At 44.4% G+C, this 20752-nt stretch overlaps 1 long non-coding RNA gene across 1 annotated transcript; it reads right to left on the bottom strand.

Moving 5' to 3' along the window:
- Window positions 1–1597: 1597 nt before the first annotated feature.
- LOC104676058 lies at window positions 1598–18529 on the bottom strand. Its single transcript, XR_749866.2, has 4 exons — window positions 18184–18529; window positions 16392–16571; window positions 15552–15666; window positions 1598–1748 (listed from the first exon to the last, which is right to left on the bottom strand). It is a non-coding gene; the product is annotated as an uncharacterized LOC104676058 (long non-coding RNA).
- Window positions 18530–20752: the final 2223 nt, after the last annotated feature.

Here is a 20752-nt window from a genome sequence, read left to right as displayed (position 1 = left end):
GAAGCTGGCACACTTCACGGCTTTTCCACCCAGATCCCTGCATTACAAATCCCTGCATCCTCCCTTTCTATCCCTTTAGTATGTCCATCAAGAAGGAAATGACTTCTTTGGAAGGACCTGGGCATCTGCTTTCTTTGATACGCTATTCATAAACTTTCAGCGCACCATTTATCAAGAAACTTGGGTGTCAGCTTAGATACCACCACATCTAAAAACACTTTCCTATCCCCTGCCCAAGTTTCTGAACAGAACACACACACACACACATACACACACACACACACACACACACCCTTGCCTCCACTGCACCATAGTTTGAGAAGTTACAATTACCCAGGACACCGCCACCTTCACTGATCGGCCCAGAGGGAATACCTGTGTCAACCAGGTCTCTTACCTGCAAATACATAATTGAGTCCAGGAGGCTCATCTCTGTCTGGCTGCGCTGTCGAAAAGAGGAACTATCAGCCTTGGTTCTGGGGGCTGCCAAGTTCACGGGCAAGAGAAAATTCAGAGGCAGGTGTACAACAGAAGCAGCAACAACAGCAGTTGATTTCCTGGTTCTGGTTGACTCCTGAGGCCTGGTGGGTCCCTGCTGTCCCTTCTGTGAGACCGCTCTGTACTGTCAGAGTAAGCTCCACTTCCTTTAAGCTGCATAAATTGGTATATGTTATTTGCAATTTAAAAATTCCACCCAGCAGGGCACCGTGGTTCATGCCTGCAATCTCAGCACTTTGGGAGGCCCAGGTGGATGGATCGCTTAAGTCCAGGAGTTCGAGAGCAACCTGGCCAACATGTCAAAACTCGTCTCTAGAAAAAATACAAAAATTAGCCAGGTATGCTGGCGCTTGCCTGTAATCCCAGCTACTTGGGAGGCTGAGGCACAAGAATCACTCGAATCAGGAGGTGGAGGTTGCAGTGAGCCAAGATCGCACCACTGTACTCCAGCCTGGGTGACGGAGCAAGATTCTGTTTAAAAATAAAAATAAAAATTCCACCTAATACATAATGCATAAAAGGTGCCATTAATAGTTGATTTTAGATGTTTTTGTACCCTTTTAGATAACTAGGAACATTATTGATTTTGTTCCTAGTTATTGATTTTTTATTGTTACTGATATTCCATTGTTACCCTTCCCCAATTTCTCCAGGAAATCTCACTAGTTAACACATCTACAGGTCTGTCCTTATCTGGAAATGTGTTTCTTCTAAACCGAGAAGCTCCAATTCAGGTATGCTGCCAGGGGCCTGCGCACACTCCGCACCTGTCCTGAGGTCCGGTTCCTTCCACGCTTCGCTCCACTCTTTCCAATTTGAAGTCCATTCTCTGAGATGGGGAAGGCAGCAGTGACATGTGTCTGCCTTGTCTTGGCCACCAGTCACATTACACTGACTGCTCTAAGATGTGGCGCCATGGCTACCAGTGTTGGTTCAGATCCCTGTCCCCTGCTTACTGGCTGTGTGACCTTGGGAAAGTTAGGAAACCTCTCTGTCCATCAGTCCTCATTTAAAAACTAGGAATCACATCAGTGCCTACTTTATAGAGCTCTTGTGAGGATTTGACTAAATGAATTAACACAAGTAGAAGACAGGGCCTGGCTCAATAAATGTTTACTTTTATTTTGTTCTTTTCCTATCCTGACTAAAGCTAAAAGAACTCTCTTCTGTGTGTGCAAAGTTCCTAGAAACTTCTGTTTTAGTCTTCTTGTCATTTTTCATGCTTCTTCTTTTTCCTTGGGCTCTTCCTGCTTCCTTGTAAGCGGGAAAATAAAACCAAGGCCATCTACAAATTTATTAATTTAATGTAATGTAATTTAATTTAATTTATTTTTTGAGGCAGAGTATCACACTATCGCCCAAGCTGGAGTGCAGTGGCACGATCTCAGCTCACTGCAACCTCTGCCCCCCAAGCTCAAGCGATACTCCTGCCTCAGCCTCCTGAGTAGCTGGGATTACAGGCACACACCCCCATGTCCAGCTAATTTTTGTATTTTTAGTAGAGACAGAGTTTCTCCATGTTGGCCAGGCTGGTCTCAAACTACTGAGCTCAAATGATTCACCTGCCTCAGCCTCCCAAAGTGCTAGGATTACAGGTGTAAGCCACTGTGCCCAGCTCCAACTGCTAATTGAAAAGGCATAGCCCCTGATAAGAAATGTTCACTCCTATAAGGAGTAAGGAAAGCATCCAGTTTCAGCTTTCTATTTATGGCTAGCCAATTTTGCCAGCACCATGTATTAAATAGGGAATCCTTTCCCCATTTCTTGTTTCTGTCAGGTTTGTCAAAGATCAGATGGCTGTAGATGTGTGGTATTATTTCTGAGGCCTCTGTTCTGTTCCATTGGTCTATATCTCTGTTTTGGAACCAGTATCATGCTGTTTTGGTTATTGCAGTCTTGTAGTATAGTTTGAAGTCAGGTAGCGTGATGCCTCCAGCTTTGCTCTTTTGGCTTAGGGTTGTCTTGGCAATGCGGGCTCTTTTTTGGTTCCATGTGAACTTTAAAGCAGTTTTTTCCAATTCTGTGAAGAAAGTCATTGGTAGCTTAATGGGGATGGCATTGAATCTATAAATTACCTTGGGCAGTATGGCCATTTTCACAATATTGATTCTTCCTATCCATGAGCATGGTATGTTCTTCCATTTGTTTGTGTCCTCTTTTATTTCACTGAGCAGTGGTTTGTAGTTCTCCTTGAAGAGGTCCTTTACATCCCTTGTAAGTTGGATTCCTAGGTATTTTATTCTCTTTGAAGCTATTGTGAATGGGAGTTCATTCATGATTTGGCTCTCTGTTTGTCGGTTACTGGTGTATAAGAATGCTTGTGATTTTTGCATATTGATTTTGTATCCTGAGACTTTGCTGAAGTTGCTTATCAGATTAAGGAGATTTTGGGCTGAGATAATGGGGTTTTCTAAATATACAATCATAACCATAAAAACCCTAGAAGAAAACCTAGGTAATACCATTCAGGACATAGGCATGGGCAAGGACTTCATGTCTAAAACACCAAAAACAATGGCAACAAAAGCCAAAATTGACAAATAGGATCTAATTAAACTAAAGAGCTTCTGCACAGCAAAAGAAACTACCATCAGAGTGAACAGGCAACCTACAGAATGGGAGAAAATTTTTGTGATCTACTTATCTGACAAAGGGCTAATATCCAGAACCTACAAAGAACTGAAATTTACAAGAAAAAAACAAACAACCCCATCAAAAAGGGGGCAAAGGATATGAACAGACACTTCTCAAAAGAAGACATTCATACAGCCAACAGACACATGAAAAAATGCTCATCATCACTCGCCATCAGAGAAATGCAAATCCAAACCACAGTGAGATACCATATCACACCAGTTAGAATGGCAATCATTAAAAAGTCAGGAAACAACAGGTGCTGGAGAGGATGTGGAGAAATAGGAACACTTTTACACTGTTGGTGGGACTGTAAACTAGTTCAACCATTGTGGAAGACAGTGTGGTGATCCCTCAAGGATCTAGAACTAGAAATACCATTTGACCCAGCCATCCCATTACTGGGTATATACCCAAAGGATTATAAATCATGCTGCTCTAAAGACCCATGCACACGTATGTTTATTGTGGCACTATTCACAATAGCAAAGACTTGGAATCAACCCAAATGTCCATCAGTGACAGACTGGATTAAGAAAATGTGGCACATATACACCATGGAATACTATGCAGCCATAAAAAAAGGATGAGTTCGTGTCGTTTGTAGGGACATGGATGCAGCTGGAAACCATCATTCTCAGCAAACTATCACAAGAACAGAAAACCAAACACTGCATGTTCTCACTCATAGGTGGGAACTGAACAATGAGATCACTTGGACACAGGAAGGGGAACATCACACACTGGGGCCTATTGTGGGGAGGGGGGAGGGATAGCATTAGGAGATATACCTAATGTAAACGACGAGTTAATGGGTGCAGCACACCAACATGGCACATGTATACATATGTAACAAACCTGCACGTTGTGCTCATGTACCCTAGAACTTAAAGTATTAAAAAAAAAAAAAAGAAAGAAATGTTCACTCCTGGCTTGTCCCACCACACTCTACAAAGGGGCACTTGACCCTGCCATTGTCTTTCCAGACAGCTCTTCTCTTCCAGACGTCACCTTTCCCAGGCAGTGAGGCCTCCCCGGGCTACAAAGATCAGGCAGGCTGCAGTGCCCGGCTAGTTGAAGAAATGAATGTTATCTCCCAGCTACCAGGAGGACTACCTCAGTGAGGCTTTTCAACTTGGAAGTTCCTTACAGTAAAATAGGGAAGCTTCTCATTATGCCCAGCTAATACAGCACTGATGGGCACAGGGTTGAGAAGGCGCCCAAGGGAGGCTCTGAATTCTCCTTCCTGTTGCCCCTCTCAACCCCTCCTTTATTTTCTTCTACTGAAATAAAAAAGAAAAAAAAGTGAAAGAAAATGTTCAAAACTGACTCAGAGAAGCAATAGGTCCTAACTAAAGCAACATTTGCAAAACAACAAACTTACTATTAGCTCTGCCCATCGCACTACCTGACAAGCAGTGCTTAAAATAAGACAGAAGGAAGCAGGGAGGCTCATTCATGCACTGCCCACAGCCAGGAGACAGTGCCTGCCTTGGAGGGGCGCTCCCAGCACGGGGAGGCCGGTGGGAAACAACCACAGCAGAGTTGATAGAGGCCCTGACACGGCTGCTCAGCCTGCTCTGGGAACATGAGGTAGGAACAAACTACTAGTTCATCCTGGGGAGGCCAGGGAAGGTCTCACAGAGCTAGGGCAGGAGCGGAATCTTACAGGATGAGCCCACCAGGAAGACAAGAGGAGGAAAGTGGGAAGCAAAGGGTGTTTCAGACAGGGACAGTAGCCTGTGCAAAGACAGACACCTGAACAGAATGATGCTGAGTATAGGAAGAATAGCCGAGTTCCCTGTGGGGCAGGGGCAGGCAAGGAAAAGAGCAGGGAGACCCAGCACCAGGAGAACTTAGGACGGGGGCCCTCCTGAACGCTGCTTTTCAAGCCCCACAGACTGATTCAGAGTCCTTAGGGTGGGACCCAAGAGTCTACATCCAGGTGGCCCTGAGGACCCAGTGTGGGAATGGGTCATAGACAACAAGGAATCACTGGCATTTTCACACAGCAGTGTGATGCAACCAGATTTGCTTTTAAGAAACACTGTATTTGTGGGAAAATGGAGAAGGAAGTGGAGCTTGCAGAGCCTGAAGAAGAGATCAATCAGGAGATGATTCTAGCTATCCTGTGGAGCCGTGATAAATGAAAGCAACTGGGGGGAGGAGAGGGGTGAATTCATGAGATATTTCCAAGGTACAAACAACAGAACTTGATGAGCAATTACATGTGGGTGGTGAAGGAGAGAAAACAGTCAAAATGATTCCAAAGTTTCCACCTCAGGCTCCCCAAGGGTTGAGAGCTCTTAAGAAAAAGAGGGAATGGAGGTCAAGAGGAAGCTTGCATTTGTGGGGCAGGCAGTGAGAACTCTCCATGGAGTTTAGTTGGGGTGTGCAGCCCATGAGATGGCTGTGGATAACTGCATGTCCAGAGAGGACAGCAGGAAGCCACAGACACTGCAGGGAGGAGCAGAGATTAAACATGGGGATTTGGAGTAGTAACTGACAAGGAGAGGCTGAGGATGCCCAGGGAGAGTGGACAGAGTGGGCGTGCACCTGGAGATGCCTCCAACAGGAAAGGTGGTGGAGACCCAGAAGGAACAGCAAAGAAGGAAGAGGAAAAGCTGCTTAAAATAGTGTGGGAAATTGTAAAAGAGAGAGTTTCAAGGAGAGAATGAGAATGTCCAACACCCAAGAAAGGTCAGATAGGGATAGAGCGGAAACACGTAGATTAGGTGTGGCAATTCCAAAGCCACTGCCAACCCTAGAGAAGGCGACCATGGTGTGCTGGGATCCGGAGCCAGACCACAGCAGGCTGAGAAGTAAATCAAAGCCAGGAGGAGAAGACAGCAATTGCAGACTCTTCTTTTATTGTGGACGAAAAGAGACAGAACAGTCACCAGAGGGAATGACAGAGTGAGATATATGGAGCCTTTCCCCTCTTTTTAAACTTTTCACTCTATTAAAATAGCATGCCTTAACATGAGTCATTGAATATAATGATTATTTCCTACATTCTATAGATATCCAAAATGATTAGAAATATTTTCTACTCTAGCACTTCCTGACAATGTATTTGCAGAGGGTACAATCTCAGCAAGTTAGGGTGAGAGTTTTCTTTTCAGTTTGAGTATTTGAGAATGGCCATATGGATTCATATCATCTCATATCCTTGCAGTAAAAAAACATGAACACCAGGGTTACAAGGGAGTTTGCACAATGTTTGTAAGAAGTGATGTAAGCAATAAGAATGAGGTTCAAACTCCATGCTCCTTGGGTAATCCTTGCATCACAAAAGTGTTGGTATTAATAGTGTGTGACCCATTTAATTCTCACAACAGTTCAGTTGTTCTTCCTAAATAATAGCAAACCTTTATAGAGTGCTTATTATATTCCAGGCAATATCCTAAGTGCTTCAATATGTAATCCCACCTGATACTCAAAATAATCTTATGAAAAAGATACTATTATTATCCCATTTTACAATGAGAAAACTGGAATTCAGAGGGCCTAAAGTAACCTGCTCAATATCACATAGCTAGTAAGTAGGGATGAATTTCCAAATGATGTTATTAAATTTAGAAATTAAGGGGAAATGGCCAAATGTAAAAGAAGTTAAAAATGCGAAGGGGCCAAAACCAGAAACAACTCAATGTCCTCCAACAAGAGTATCAATAAACAAATTGTAGTTTATTTAAACAACAAAATACAACTCAGAATCAACTACAGATATATGCAGTGACATGAATGAGTCTCAAAAATTATGTTGAAGTATATGAAAAAAAGCTCAACACCACTGATCATTAGAGAAATGGAAATTAAAACCACAATGAGGTACTGTCTCACACCAGTCAGAATGGCTATTATTAAAAAGTCAAAAAATAATAGATGCTGGAGAGGTTGCAGAGAAAAAGGAACACTTACACACTGTTGGTGGGACTGTAAATTAGTTTAACCATTGTAGAAAACAGTGTGGCGATTCCTCAAGGACCTAAAAACAGAAATACCATACGATCCAGCAATTCCATTACTGGGTATATATCCAAAGGTGTATATAAATTGTTCTATCAGAAAGGCACACTGTGTGTGGTGGCTTACACCTGTAATCCCAACACTTTGGGAGGCTGAGGTGGGTGGGTGGATCAGCCTGGCCAAACCAGCCTGGCCAACATGGTGAAACCCTGTCTCTACTAAAAACACAAAAATTAGCCAGGCGTGGTGGCGCATGCCTGTAGTCCCAGCTACTCGGGAGGCTGAGTGGGGAGAATCGCTTGAACCTGGGAGGCGGAGGTTGCAGTGAGCCAAGATTGTGCCACTGCACACTCCAGCCTGGGTGAGACAGCAAGACTCTATCTCAGAAAAAAAAAAAAAAGAGAGAGAGAGAAAAAAAGAAAAGAAAAGGAGAAAGAAAAGAAGGAAGGAAGAAAGGAAGGGCACATGCACACAGGTTTATTGCAGCACTATTCATGATAGCAAAGAGATGAAATCAACCTAAATGTCCATCAATGACAGTTAGGATAAAGAAAATGCGGTACACAGACACCATGAAATACTATGCAGCCATAAAAAAGAACAAGATCATGTCCTTTGAAGGAACATTAATGGAGCTGGAGGCCATTATTCTTAGCAAACTAATGCAGGAACAGAAAACCAAATACTGCATGTTCTCACCTATAAGTGGGAGCTAAATGATGAGAACACATGAACACATAGAGGGGAACAACACACACTGGGGCATATTGGAGGATGGAGGGTGGGAAGAGGGAGAGGATCAGGAAAAATAACTAATAGGTACTAGGCTTAATACCTGGGTGATGAAATCATCTGTACAACAAACCCCCATGACACAAGTTTACCTGTGTAACAAACCTGCACATGAACCCCTGAACTTAAAATAAAAGTTAAAAACAAAATAACTTTTATTTAGTAAAATAAAAGTTAAAAACAAAATAACTTGTATTTAGTAAAATAAATTACATTGAATGAAAAATCAGACAACCAAAGAAATATATACTGTACAGTTCTATTGATACAAAGTTCCAGAAGAACTAATTTCCAATAATAGAAGTCAGAATAGATGTTACTGGGGTACAGGAGTGAGAGCGTGGTGGGCTCCTGAAAGGGGTTAGGGGAATTTTCTGAGGTGAGGAAAATGTCTTATATGAGGGTGGTAATCCAAAATGAAGTCATATGTAAATGAACTTTAGAAAACAAGAAAGAGTCACAAGTATGATGGAGAAAGGCCAACGAGCAGGCTGAGGGGCTCAGTTAACAAACACAGATGCAGGCTTAGCTCCAGACAAGCCCCTAAGCCCTAATCCCTGAGAAGGAGGGAGATCCAGTTCTGTGGCCAGCAGAAGGATGGCAGTAGCCAGCCGAGGGAACTGACATCAGAAGACTCGTCTCTCGTTTCAGCTGGAGGAGTAAGACTGGGAGAATACTTTTCCAACAGTAGATGTTCTTGGGGACAAGGATGTTAGATCTGGGACAACCCCCTTTTACAGATAAGGACACAGTGTTAGTGACTTATTCATGATTACATAACTAATTAGCCACAGAGCTGGAATCAGCACACAGTTCCTTTACATCAATAAAATAAGTCTACTGGGGTAGTGTCAGAGCCTCCTCAAATGCATGACCCTGCATCACTTCCCACCATTGACTCTCATCACTGCTAATGAAGGCTCTGACCCTTGCTTACTCAAAACAAATGAATGACTTCCAGTTGTCTCTTCATTAAATAAACACTCATCTATCACCAATCACTGGCCAGGTGCTGTTAGGTGCTGAAAATCCAAAAAGAAAAAGCCACTGTCCCTGTTTTCAGGTAACTTAAGGTTGGTGAGGTGAGACCCATGTGAGTGGGTCACACTAGGGAGTGCTAGAGTACTCATCACACTAGAGATGAGTACCAGAGTACGAGAGGGGAGAAGGTTTACTGATGGCACAAGCAGAACTCAAGCAATCCCGCTAAGGTGAGGAGTTGAGAAGTCTTCCTTAAGCCTCTGAGAGGATGGGGCAGGCTGAGGTCAGAGAACTGAAGAGAAGAGTTTAGGGACAGAATCACCCCCACTGAAAGCACAGGCAAGCACATGCACAGAGATGCAAGCAACTCTCTTCCCCTGCTCCCCATCCAAGACCCCAGGGCTCAGGGGTACAAATCTGGCTCCCCTTAGTGAAGTGCACCAGCCAAATGGACCTGTAAAAACAATCAGTGTCAAAAGTATCCGTGAAGAGTTTGGCTTCAATACATCCCTGAAGATAAATATGATGCAATCTCAACATGTGCTTATTTTACAAACAGAATTTCCACAACAGAATATGGACTAAGCTTTGGTGAGTGGAAACATGATGCTTTTAAGCACATTTTAACGAACACAGTGATCTTTAAACAGTCACCTACACAGTATGGTGCTGGCATAAGAACAGATGCAGAGACCAATAGAACAGAATAAACCCACAAATAAATCCACATATCTACAATGAACTCATTTTTGGCAACAGTGCCAAGAACATACATCAGGGAAAGAACAGTCTCTTCAATAAATGTGCTTGGAAAACTGGATATCCATATGCAGACGAATGAAACTAGACCCCTGTCTCTCACCATATACAAAAATCAAATCAAAATGGACTAAAGACTTAAATCTAAGACCTCAGACTATGAAACTACTACAAGAAAATACTGGAGAAACTCTCCAGGATGTTGGACTGGAGAAAGATTTCCTGAGTAATACCCCACAAGCACAGTCACCAAAGCAAAAATGGACAAATGGGATCACATCAAGTTAAAAAGTTTCTGCAGAGCAAATGAAACAATCAATGAAGTGAAGCGATAGCCCACAGAATGGGAGAAAATATTTGCAGACTACCCATCTGACAAGAGATTAATAACCAGAATATATAAGGAGCTCAAACAACTCAGGAAAAATATATAATAGGAAAAAAATATAATAATCTGATTTAAATATGGGCAAAAGGTTTGAATAGACATTTCTCAAAAGAAGACATACAAATGGCACACTGGCATATGAAAAGGTGTTCAACATCACTGATCATCAGACAGATGCAAATCAAAACTACAATAAAATTTGTACTACAATTAGTGCAATAAAATTGGCTTTTACCCAAAAGACAGGCAATAACAAACGCTGGGGAGGATGTGGAGAAAGGGGAACCCTCATACACTCCCCTTAGTACAATCACTATGGAGAACAGTATGGAGATTTCTCAAAAACCTACTGTATGAGCTACCATATGATCCAGCAATCCCACTGCTGGGTGTACCTGAAAGAAAGGATTTCAGTATATTGAACAGAGACAATCTGCACTCCCATGTTTATTGCAGCACTATTCACAATAGCAAAGATTTGGAAGCAACCTAAGTGTCCGGCAACAGACAAATGGACAAAGAAAATGTGTTATAGGCAGGGTGCAGTGGCTCACGCCTATAATCCCAGCACTTCGGGAGCCTGAGGCAGGAGGATCACTTGAGCTCAGGAGTTTAACGCCAGCCTGGGCAACATGGTAAAACACTGTATCTACACTACATTAAAAAAAAAAAAAAAAATTAGCCAGTGCACGCCTGTAGTCTCAGCTACTTGGGAGGTTGAGGTGGGAGGATGACTTGAACCTGAGAGGTGGAGGCTGCAGTGATCCATGATCATACCGCTGCACTTCAGCCTGGGTGACCGAGCAAGACTCTGTCTCAAAAACAACAACAACAAAAGTATATGTGCTATATACATACAATGGAGTACTATGAAGCCATTGAAAAGAATGAGATTCTGTCATTTGCAACAACATGGATGGAACTAGAAGACGTTATGTTAAGTTCAGACACAGAAAGAAAGAAATTTAGCATGTTCTCACTCTTTTGTGGGAACTAAAAATTCAAACAATTGAACGCATGGGGACAGAGAGTAAAAGGATGATAAGCAGAGGCTGGGAAGGATAGTGGGGAGAGAAAGGTGGGAAATGGAGATGGCTAATGGGTACAAAAATACAGTTAGATACCATGAATAAGATTTAGTATTTGATAGCACTAGAGGGTAACTACTGAATCAGCAATAATTTATTGCACATTTTAAAATAACTGAGTGAATACAATTGGAATGTTCATAACACAAGAAATGATTAATGCTTGAGGTGACGGAAACCCATTTACCCTGATGAGATGATGACACGTTGCATGCCTGTATCAAAATATCTCATGTGCCCCATAAATACCCACATCGACTATGTACCTATAAAACTCAATCATTACAAATATTTTTAAAAACCAGTCGCCTAAACCTGTTCCACAATCAGTAGTCACGAACAATAAACTGCTGGCTTTATCAACCAGTATCTCCTGAATCCAAGAAACGCGCACACTAGCTGAAATGCAGGCCACAGCTCTCCCAGTGATGGATAGCCAAACAAAGGCAGCACTAATGAAAAATTAATGAAAACAGTTACTTCCATAAGAAAAATGATCTGTTTTCTCCCACCTTCGTATTGATTTTTAACCAGCCTTGTAATTGGAATGTATATGTTATCCTAAGGTAAAGGCAGGCAGAGGGGAGCAGACTGTGTAATCCACTCCAATGTGGGCAAGCTGTCAGCCATGCAATGAAGCTTTAGCCTGAGAAGCATAGCCTCTCCCTCTCATATTCTCTCTACCCAGGCTGAAACCTGATCCTCCCAGGCTCTGAGTCCTGAGTCATTCCAAGGTTATGAATACTGATGACACCCTAATGTTCCTGTGTCCATCAGGGAACCCACTTTTAGGATCATCTTCTCCTATAGCATTCAATTGAAATAAATACAACCCCAATCTTCACAGTGCAGGAAGTCCCATCTCTCCCCCAAGTTCTGAGGAATTCCTTGGAGATTTATCTTTCCCCATGGTCACTTTTCTTTTTTTTTGAGACGGAGTCTCAGTCTGTCACCCAGGCTGTGCAGTGGTGCAATCTCAGCTCACTGCAACCTCTGCCCAGGTTCAAGCGATTCTCCTGCCTCAGCCCTCTGAGTAGCTGGAATCACAGGTGCACACCACCATGCCTGGCTGATTTTTTATTTTTAGTAGAGATGGGGTTTCACCATGTTGATCAGGCTGGTCTCAGTACTCCTGACCTCATGATCCACCTGTCTCGGCCTTCTAAAGTGCTGGGATTACAGGCGTGAGCCCCCGCGCCAGGACCATAGTCACTTTTTGTATCTCACTCACTCAATTCCAGCCTCAACTCTCCCATCCCCTCTTCTCTCATCTGCTGTGGCTCTCACCGAATCTACCACATTTTGTCACAAGCTTGGATATAGCCCACCTCCTTGCCTCTCCAAAGACACTAACCTAAAGCAGTATTAGGTTAGGATAAAGTTAGTTAAAGCAGACCGGGCGTGGTTGCTCATGCCTGTAATCCAGCACTTTGGAAGGCTGAGGAGGGCGGATCACCTGAGGCCAGGAGTTCAAGACCAGCTGGGCCAACATGGAGAAACCCCATGTCTACTAAAAAATACAAAAATTAGCTGGACGTGGTGGCGTGTACCTGTAGTCCCAGCTACTAGAGAGGCTGAGGCCCAAGAATTGCTTGAACCTGGGAGGCAAAGGTTGCAGTGAGCCGAGTTTGTGCCACTGCACTCCAGCCTGGGCAGCAGAGAAAGACTCCGTTTCAAAAAAAACAAAAAACAAAAAAACATAAAGTTAGTTAAAGTAGACTGAGGCAGGTTGGAGGGTAGAATCCTCATTTGCTTTGCTCACCACTGAATCCTAAATGCCAAAGTTCTACTTGGAGTATCATAGGAGCTTAAAACTAATAATAAGCCTACAGTATAGACACAGACCTTGAACAACCAAATTCATAGAGACAGAAAGTAGACAGGTGGTTGCCAGGGGCTGAGGGAAGGGAAGCATGGGGAGTAATTCTGTAATGAGTGCAAAGTTTCAGTTTAGAAGATAAAAAAGTTCTGGAGAGGTCAGGCATGGTAGCTCATGCCTGTAATCTCAACACTTTGGGAGGCCGAGCTGGACAGATCACTTTAGGCCATGAGTTCAAGACCAGCCTAGCCAACATGGTGAAACCCCATCTCTACTAAAAATACAAAAACTAGCCAGGCATAGTGGCACACACCTGTAATCGCAGCTACTTGGGAGGCTGAGGCATGAGAATCGCTTGAACCCTGGAGGCAGAGCTTGCAGTGAGCCAAGATCGTGCCACTGCACTCCAGCCTGGGCAACAGAGTAACACTCCATCTCAAAAAGAGAAGAGTTCTGGAGAGGCATGGTGGTGAAGGTTGCATAACATTGTGAATATTCTCAGTGTCACTGAACTGTCCACTTAAAAATAGTTAAAATGGTGAAGTCTATGTTATGTGTATTTTACCACAATTTTTAAAATTGAATGAAGCAATGATAGAAGAAAAGAGGAGTGGAGCTCAGTTCTCTTTTATCCTAAAACTAAACATCTGTTCTCAGGACTCCTAAATGTCCCAGCTCGTGGGGTGGCTGCCTGGTCCAGAGCTCTCCCAAGTGAGTGCTGCAGACCTATTTACAACGTAGTCCAACTGGAGAGAGTAGAACGAATTACAACTTCTATTTCTATATTTTAATATTTTCTATTTTGGGGGTGTATTTAAACATATATAATACTATAGAAGCACATGTAGATAACTTAGAAACAATTACATTTACATTGGAGGAATGTCAAAAACTTTATACTCCTGGATTGCGTAATCAACAAACCTTGAAGATCATTATTATTATTAATTTGTGTAGCTTTAAGTGGTACAAGTACAGTTTTGCTACATGGATATATTGCTTTTGGTGAAGTCTGGGCTTTTAGTGTAACCATCATCTGAATAATATACCTTGTATCCATTAAGCAATTTCCCTTATTATGATTTATTTATTTATTTAGAGACAAGGTCTTGCTCTGTCCCCCAGGCTGGAGTGCAGTGGCACCATCTTGGCTTACTGCAGCCTCTACCACCTGGGCTCAAGTGATCCTCCTACCTCAGCCTTCTAAATAGCTGGGACTACAGGCACACACCACCATGCCCAGCTAAATTTTTTATTATTTGTAGAAACGAGGTCTCACTATGTCACCCAGTCTGGTCTTAAACTGCTGGACTCAAGCAATCCTCCCACCTTGGCCTCCCAAAGTATTGGGATTACAGGTGTGAGCCACTGCTCCTAGACTCATATTATTATTTTTTAATGTCTAGCTTACTTTACTAGCTGCGAGCTCCACAGGGACAGGGATCTTCATATGCTTTGTTTTTTGTTTTATTTAGTTGTTGTTGTTTTTTTTTAATTTTTACAGATGGAGGGTCTTGCTATGTTGACCCGGCTGGTCTCGAACTCCTGGCCTCAAATGATCGTCCCATCTCAGCCTCCCAAAGTGCTGGGATTACAGCATGAGCCACCAAACACCCCGGCCAGATGTTCATACGTTTTGTTTATCTGTGTATCCCATACCTCCAGCACAGTATCTGACATACAGCAAGTTCTCATGGATAGCTGCTGATGAATGAGTTGTGGCTGCTGTTACCACTACTCTCTCTAAAGCAGACACTCTTAGCCCATGACCATGCCATGCTGCTGGGGGCTTCTGGCCCACTGGGACATGCTCTCTTCCTCTTTCTTCTCCTTTTCTTTTTTTGCTATAACATCCTACAGTTTTCTAATCTGTAAAATGAGGACATTGGGCAGAATGCTTCCACAGTTCCTTTCTTTTTTTTCTTTTTTTTTTTTCGAGATGGAGTTTCACTCTTGTCCCCAGGCTGGAGTGCAATGGCACGATCTCGGCTCACCACAAACTCCGCCTCCTGGGTTCAAGCAATTCTCCTGCCTCAGCCTCCCGAGTAGCTAGGATTACAGGCACGCGTCACCACGCCCAGCTAATTTTGTATTTTTAGTAGAGACGGGGTTTCTCCATGTTGGTCAGGCTGGTCTTGAACTCCTGACCTCAGGTGATCCACCTGCCTCGACCTCCCAAAGTGCTGGGATTACAGGCATGAGCCACTGCGCCTGGCCCAAAGTTCCTAACTTTCTGTGATGCTGATTTTCCTGCCTAAATGCCAGCTACTAGGTTGAAGTCATTTCTAAGCCATAACATGAATCTGAATCAGGGATAGACACATGCAGCTTCAAGGTGACTTTGGGGACTTGGCCTGACTTTTTTTATCAATATGGGCAAACTGCCGACATCTCCTCTAGAATACCAAAAGCCACGTACATTACAGAATCTCACCAGCCAAGGCTCTTCCGCTGTTCAAAGTAGGTGTCAAGGAAAGGTGGCCCTTTTAGAGGCAGAAAAACACATTTACATTGAGTTGCCATTAAGATCTTGGTTTCACAGAACCCAGGTTTGATGGGAAATCCGTGTTTCCTGACTTGGCCCTGTGTTGGTCATGCAGCTGGACAATCCCAGGTGGACCTCCCTTGTCCATGCACACATTCCCGAAGTGACTTGGAGCAATTTTCTCAACCTGCCTGCGTCTCACATTTCTCTCCTGATAATCCAAGAAAATAACATTCATTTTGTGGGGCTGCTGGAATAATAAAAAGATGCATACACAGTGAGATCTCCATAAAATAGAACCTTGATCGCATTATATTTTGTTTTCTCAAATGGGAAACGAGACTAAATCAGTAGTTTTCAGAGGAATTCCAGAATTCTCAAGAGCTGCCAGAATGGGGCTCCGGGTAGTTCATCCTCCAAGATGCCCCCACCTTTTTTTCCAGCTCTGCTTTTTCTCAGATTTATGGATGTTTATTTCTTTTGAAAAAAAAAAAGAGGGAGATTCTGCAGATTTTGCTTTAAAAATATTGGACTAGATAAGCAGATAATTTTTAATCCTATGAATCTAATTAAAAGAAAGTAAGATGCCTGAACTCAAACCACTGCGCAGGTGATCTCACCTGACAGAGAAAGTGGGATTGCCCTGCCCCCAAATTTCCCAGTTCCCTTCGCTGGGCTCTGCCCGGAAGAGTTCCCTGTTAGAATCATCTCTGGGACATGTTGGTGGTGGTTAAACACCCACTCTTGGTGAAATATCTCACACTGCCATCTCTGCCTACAACCGCTCATCCCTAACCACTCACTTTCAAGAAAGGGAGGAAGGAGGAGACAGTGAGTTATTAGGAAATAATCTGAATACACCCAGGCCTGCTGTCTCTCCCATCTTTCCAATCCAAGTTCAGCCTCGAGCATAGATTTAAAATGACATTGTTCCGGAGTGGTCTTCAAATGCAACAGGCTGTGATTAATGCTCACACTGACCTTTAAGGCCATGGGCAGCCTTCTGGACTGTTCTCCATGGACTGGTGCTAATCTGAGTTCAGGTCATGGTGGAAATAGCCTGGTTCAGAGGTGTGGAGCAGACTCAGCTTCTTCATTTGTGGCAGAAAATCCTTGGGCAAATAACTTGCATGCTTTAAGCCTTGGTTTTCACACCTGAAAAATGAAGGTAAACAGCATTCACCTTCCTTATCTCACAGGACTTTTGTGAGAAGCTCATTGAAGACTGGATGTCAGAACCAGATAGAACCACACAGAAGGGAGGTCCGAGGTTACCAGAGACCATCTGAGTCTGCCTCTAGCTGAGGAGGTTGGTGTGGCAGGAAGGGGCCGGGCCATTCTCTGGACACATCTATGGATCCTCTGGCATGAAGTCATTTGGAGAAGGAGAGGACATGGGGCTGCAGGTTCCTACATGATCCATCCTCGCGTCTAATCCCAAAGCTCACATTCACAGCTTGCCCAATGCCAGGCAGGGAGGATGAAAGTGTCCTGGCTGAGATTCCATCCAGATACCACTAACTCTTCCAAGATTAAACAGATAGTGCCTTTCACTCCCACAGCCTCTCAAAGCCCAGCTGGCCTTTGGTTCAACAGGACCCAAGGCAGGAATGGGTGGGGTCCCACCTTCTCCTGCCACTCAAGGTGGGCATGAGGGATCTGCAGGCATAGTCACTTGTTTTGAGGACATCTAGGGTGTGGAAAGCCAGAGAATGCCCATAGAAGAGAGCTAATGACATGGGCCAGGGAGCAAATGTGACTGAACCAACTGGGCAGGTCCAGTGCACGTGGAGGCACACCTCATTGTCCTGCACTGGCTCTTCTTCCTACTCTGTGTGGCCTTGGGCAAGTCACATCACCTTCTCAGGCTTCTATAGATTAATGGAGTTGGACCAGAATCTTGCTTTTCAGATGGGTGCATTTAGGCCCATTACTCAGTGGCAAAAAGCTACAAGTTACTCATCTTCCCAGAATGCCAATTTTACTTGGAGATTGGAAGAAACAGTTTTTCATTTTCTTAAACAGTTTTATGAGATATAATTCACATCCCATACAATTCACCCACTGAAAATGTACAATTCAGTGCTTTTTAGTGTATTCACAGAGTTTTCCCAGCATCCCCACCATCAATTTTAGATCATTTCCATCACCCCAAATGGGAGAAACCCATTTCCTTCAGCCACCACCTCCCACCACGCAGTCCTTCCAGCTCCTGGCAACCACAAATCTACTTTCCATCTCTACAGGTTTGCCTGTTTGGGACATTTCATATAAACAGAATCATACACTATGCGTTCTTGGAAGGCTGGTTTTTATATTAAAACAAACAGTTGTGTTATGAAAAGCATGCCAAAATTACATTCATTTTCAAATCATAAAAGACTTTTCAGAGAAATCTCCCACATGTCTGGCAGCTTCATGCTCAGTCTGAGTCTCCTTTGGGGACAGTAGTTCACTCTCCTCTGCCTCCGGGGCCACTTGGTGGAAATTCTGGACGGCACTGGACTTAAGGATCTAGATCCAATCTTTGAAAGACCCCAAGGCTCAGTTAGATAAACCAACAGAGTGATTTTCCAGGAGAAAAAGTCACTAATCATGACTTTCTATTACCATTTTCCTCCTCATCCCCTCATCTTTCCATCTTATCTCACCTCCACACAGAGGTCTACATTTAGAATAACTGAAAAAAAATAAGAAGATGATCCCACTATTTCAGATTTCCATGTGAAAGCATAACAGGTTGCGGCTGCCCTCCCTGCCCACTCACCTTGTGCCATTCTTCCAGTCTCTGGGAGGAGCTTCTTCATCTGTTCTATTCAGTGCACCTCCCCGTGCCCAGTACAGAGCCTTGGAATATGATAGTGAAGCCCAGTTCCAGCTCCACAAATATTTGATGGAAGAAAGACATGGAAGAAAGGCTGAAGGAAGAAAAGGAGGAAGCAAGAGAGAGGGAGAGAAAAAACTAGGATTTCAGGATCCGAGCAGCCCTCTATCTCCTCATCTCCACACCGCACTGCAGTGCAGCCCCCTAGGGCTCTGAATTCGCCCATCTCAATCACCTGCTTCTCAGAAATCATTACTGCCCCAAATCAAGACAACGAAACCAACTGCTCACTAAGGAATTTGAAAATGAAGAGCTGTGAGTGGGCTGGGGAGGGTTATTAGACCAGGAAGCAGAGCACTTTTCACTGACAGAGTGCTTTTGCATATATTATCTCATTTGACCTTCCCAGAAGTCTGGCGAGAAAGCCAAGGCCGGGATTCTGTAGGCTGTTTTGGATGAAAACAAAAAAAAACAAAAAACAAAAACCCAGCACTTAGGTAGAATGAAGTACTTTGGCACACACAGGTTCTAGAATCACTTAGCTTTGTTTAAATCTGAGCTCTGGCCCTTGCTATCTGTGTGACCTTGGGACCAGTGCCTGACCTTGGTTATGCTAAGGGGCACAGGCAACTGCAGTGTCATGGGGAGCAGATGGGAACTCACAGGGAGGAGGGTCTGCAGGTGCCTGGGTCTGTCCTGCACACTCTCAGCATCTTGCTCAGAGCCTGCACAGCAGGCTGTGCTATGCTTGCGCTGGAGGGGAGGGGTCCTGTCCCCCTTGTTCTTCCTTTGTGTTGGGCATAAAGGGACTCTTGAGTGGGAGGGACAAATGGCGCAGGAGTGCAGAGCAGTCTGAGCATAGATGTGGGCTGTTCGGGGAGGTGCTGGGAATGCCAGCTGCCCAGGACATGGAGACAGCAAACAGGAAGCCACCACGCCACTTGAGGGTCATCCATTGAACGATTCGGCACGCCTCTCTGCAACCTCTTGAAAGATCAGTTTCCTCATCTGCCGTCTCAGAGGAGTGTGGTGAGGGTCCAAATGAAAAGTACAAGAAGATCTTTTGCCCAGAACCTGGCCTCCAGACAGTACTTGGAAAGGGTCCTGTCCTCAGAGCTAGAAGAGCTGGAGCGGAGACCTTGATCCATGGCCTACGTGCTTGTCCAGGGCCCCTGCAGGGACTCAGGGCTGCCTGCCTGTGCCCAGTGCACTGTGTGCTCCATGCGCTTGACCTCAGAGCAGTTTAATGACATCTGTCCCAAGGCACCTGCTGCCCTAGGATACAGAGGTGCTAATTAATGTATTCATGAGGTACAGAGAACCTTTTCTGTTTAATACACACTTATCAGGACTTCACAAATCCAGAGGTTAAAAGGAATTTTCCTGAAAAAATAAATGCACAAACTAAGCTTGTCCGATAGGAATCCACTCCAGCAAAGACTCCTCCTGAGAGCTGCCTGGGTCCCCGGGCTATGAGAGGGCATTTGTCCCATGGAAGGGGCATATGCACCCCACTCTATGCCTCACCTGGAGGGCTGGGGCAACTCCAGTGAGTAAACCCAAAGGAAATGGCACCCAGGCTGGGCTCAGCGCTGACCTGACCACCTCAGGCTTTTCTGAAGGCACTCCGACCTCATGGGATTGGCAGTCAGAGCAGCCCTCTGTCCGTGAGGCCACGATCACAACCTGGTGTTCTCTCGCAGGGCTGCATGGGAAATCACAGAGCACTTTTCCCACCCACTGCCAGCACACCTTCAAAACTGGCTTACCACCGGACGCAGTCGCTGATGCCTTTAATCCCGGCACTTTGGGAGGCCGAGGTGGGCAGATCACCTGAGGTCAGGAGTTCGAGACCAGCCTGGCCAACATGGTGAAATCCCGTCTCTACTAAAAATACAAAAATTAGCCAGCCGTGGTGGTGGGCACCTATAATCCCAGCTACTTGGGAGGCTGAGGTAGGAGGATCACTTGAACCTAGGAGGCAGAGGTTGCAGTGAGCCAAGATCGCACCACTGCACTCCAGCCAGGGCGACGAGAGTAAAACTCTATCTCAAAACAAACAAACAAACAAACAAAATAACTGGCTTACCTTCTTGCTGTGGATAGAGCCGGAGGGCAGAAGCTGTGAGGGTCCAGTAACATAGGTAATGCTGACCACGTAGAGCCGCAGGGTAACTTCTAGGGGTCCGAGGCATCTTTGCCTTCATAAGGCCCTTCTTCCAAAAAATACTACAAATGTATTTTGAGATGGCATTGATATGAAGATGTCTTAGTTTGTTTTCTGTTGCTTATATCAGAATACCTGAAACTGGGTCTTTTATAAAGAAAAGGAATTTACTTCTTTCAGTTACGGAGGCTGAGAAGTGCCAGGTTGAGGAACCACATCTGGTGAGGGCCCTCTTGCTGTTGGGGATGCTGTAGAGTTGCTGCAGGACATCACACCACGAGGGGGCTGAGCAGGCTAACACGCTAGCTCAGGTCTCTCTTCCTCTTCTTATAAGGTGGCCAGTCC

This window comes from Rhinopithecus roxellana, chromosome 21, assembly GCF_007565055.1.
Source record: "Rhinopithecus roxellana isolate Shanxi Qingling chromosome 21, ASM756505v1, whole genome shotgun sequence".
Taxonomy (NCBI): Eukaryota; Metazoa; Chordata; class Mammalia; order Primates; family Cercopithecidae; genus Rhinopithecus; species Rhinopithecus roxellana.
The sequence above is the reverse complement of the archived record's forward strand: the minus strand, read 5'-3'. Positions and strand labels throughout refer to the sequence as shown.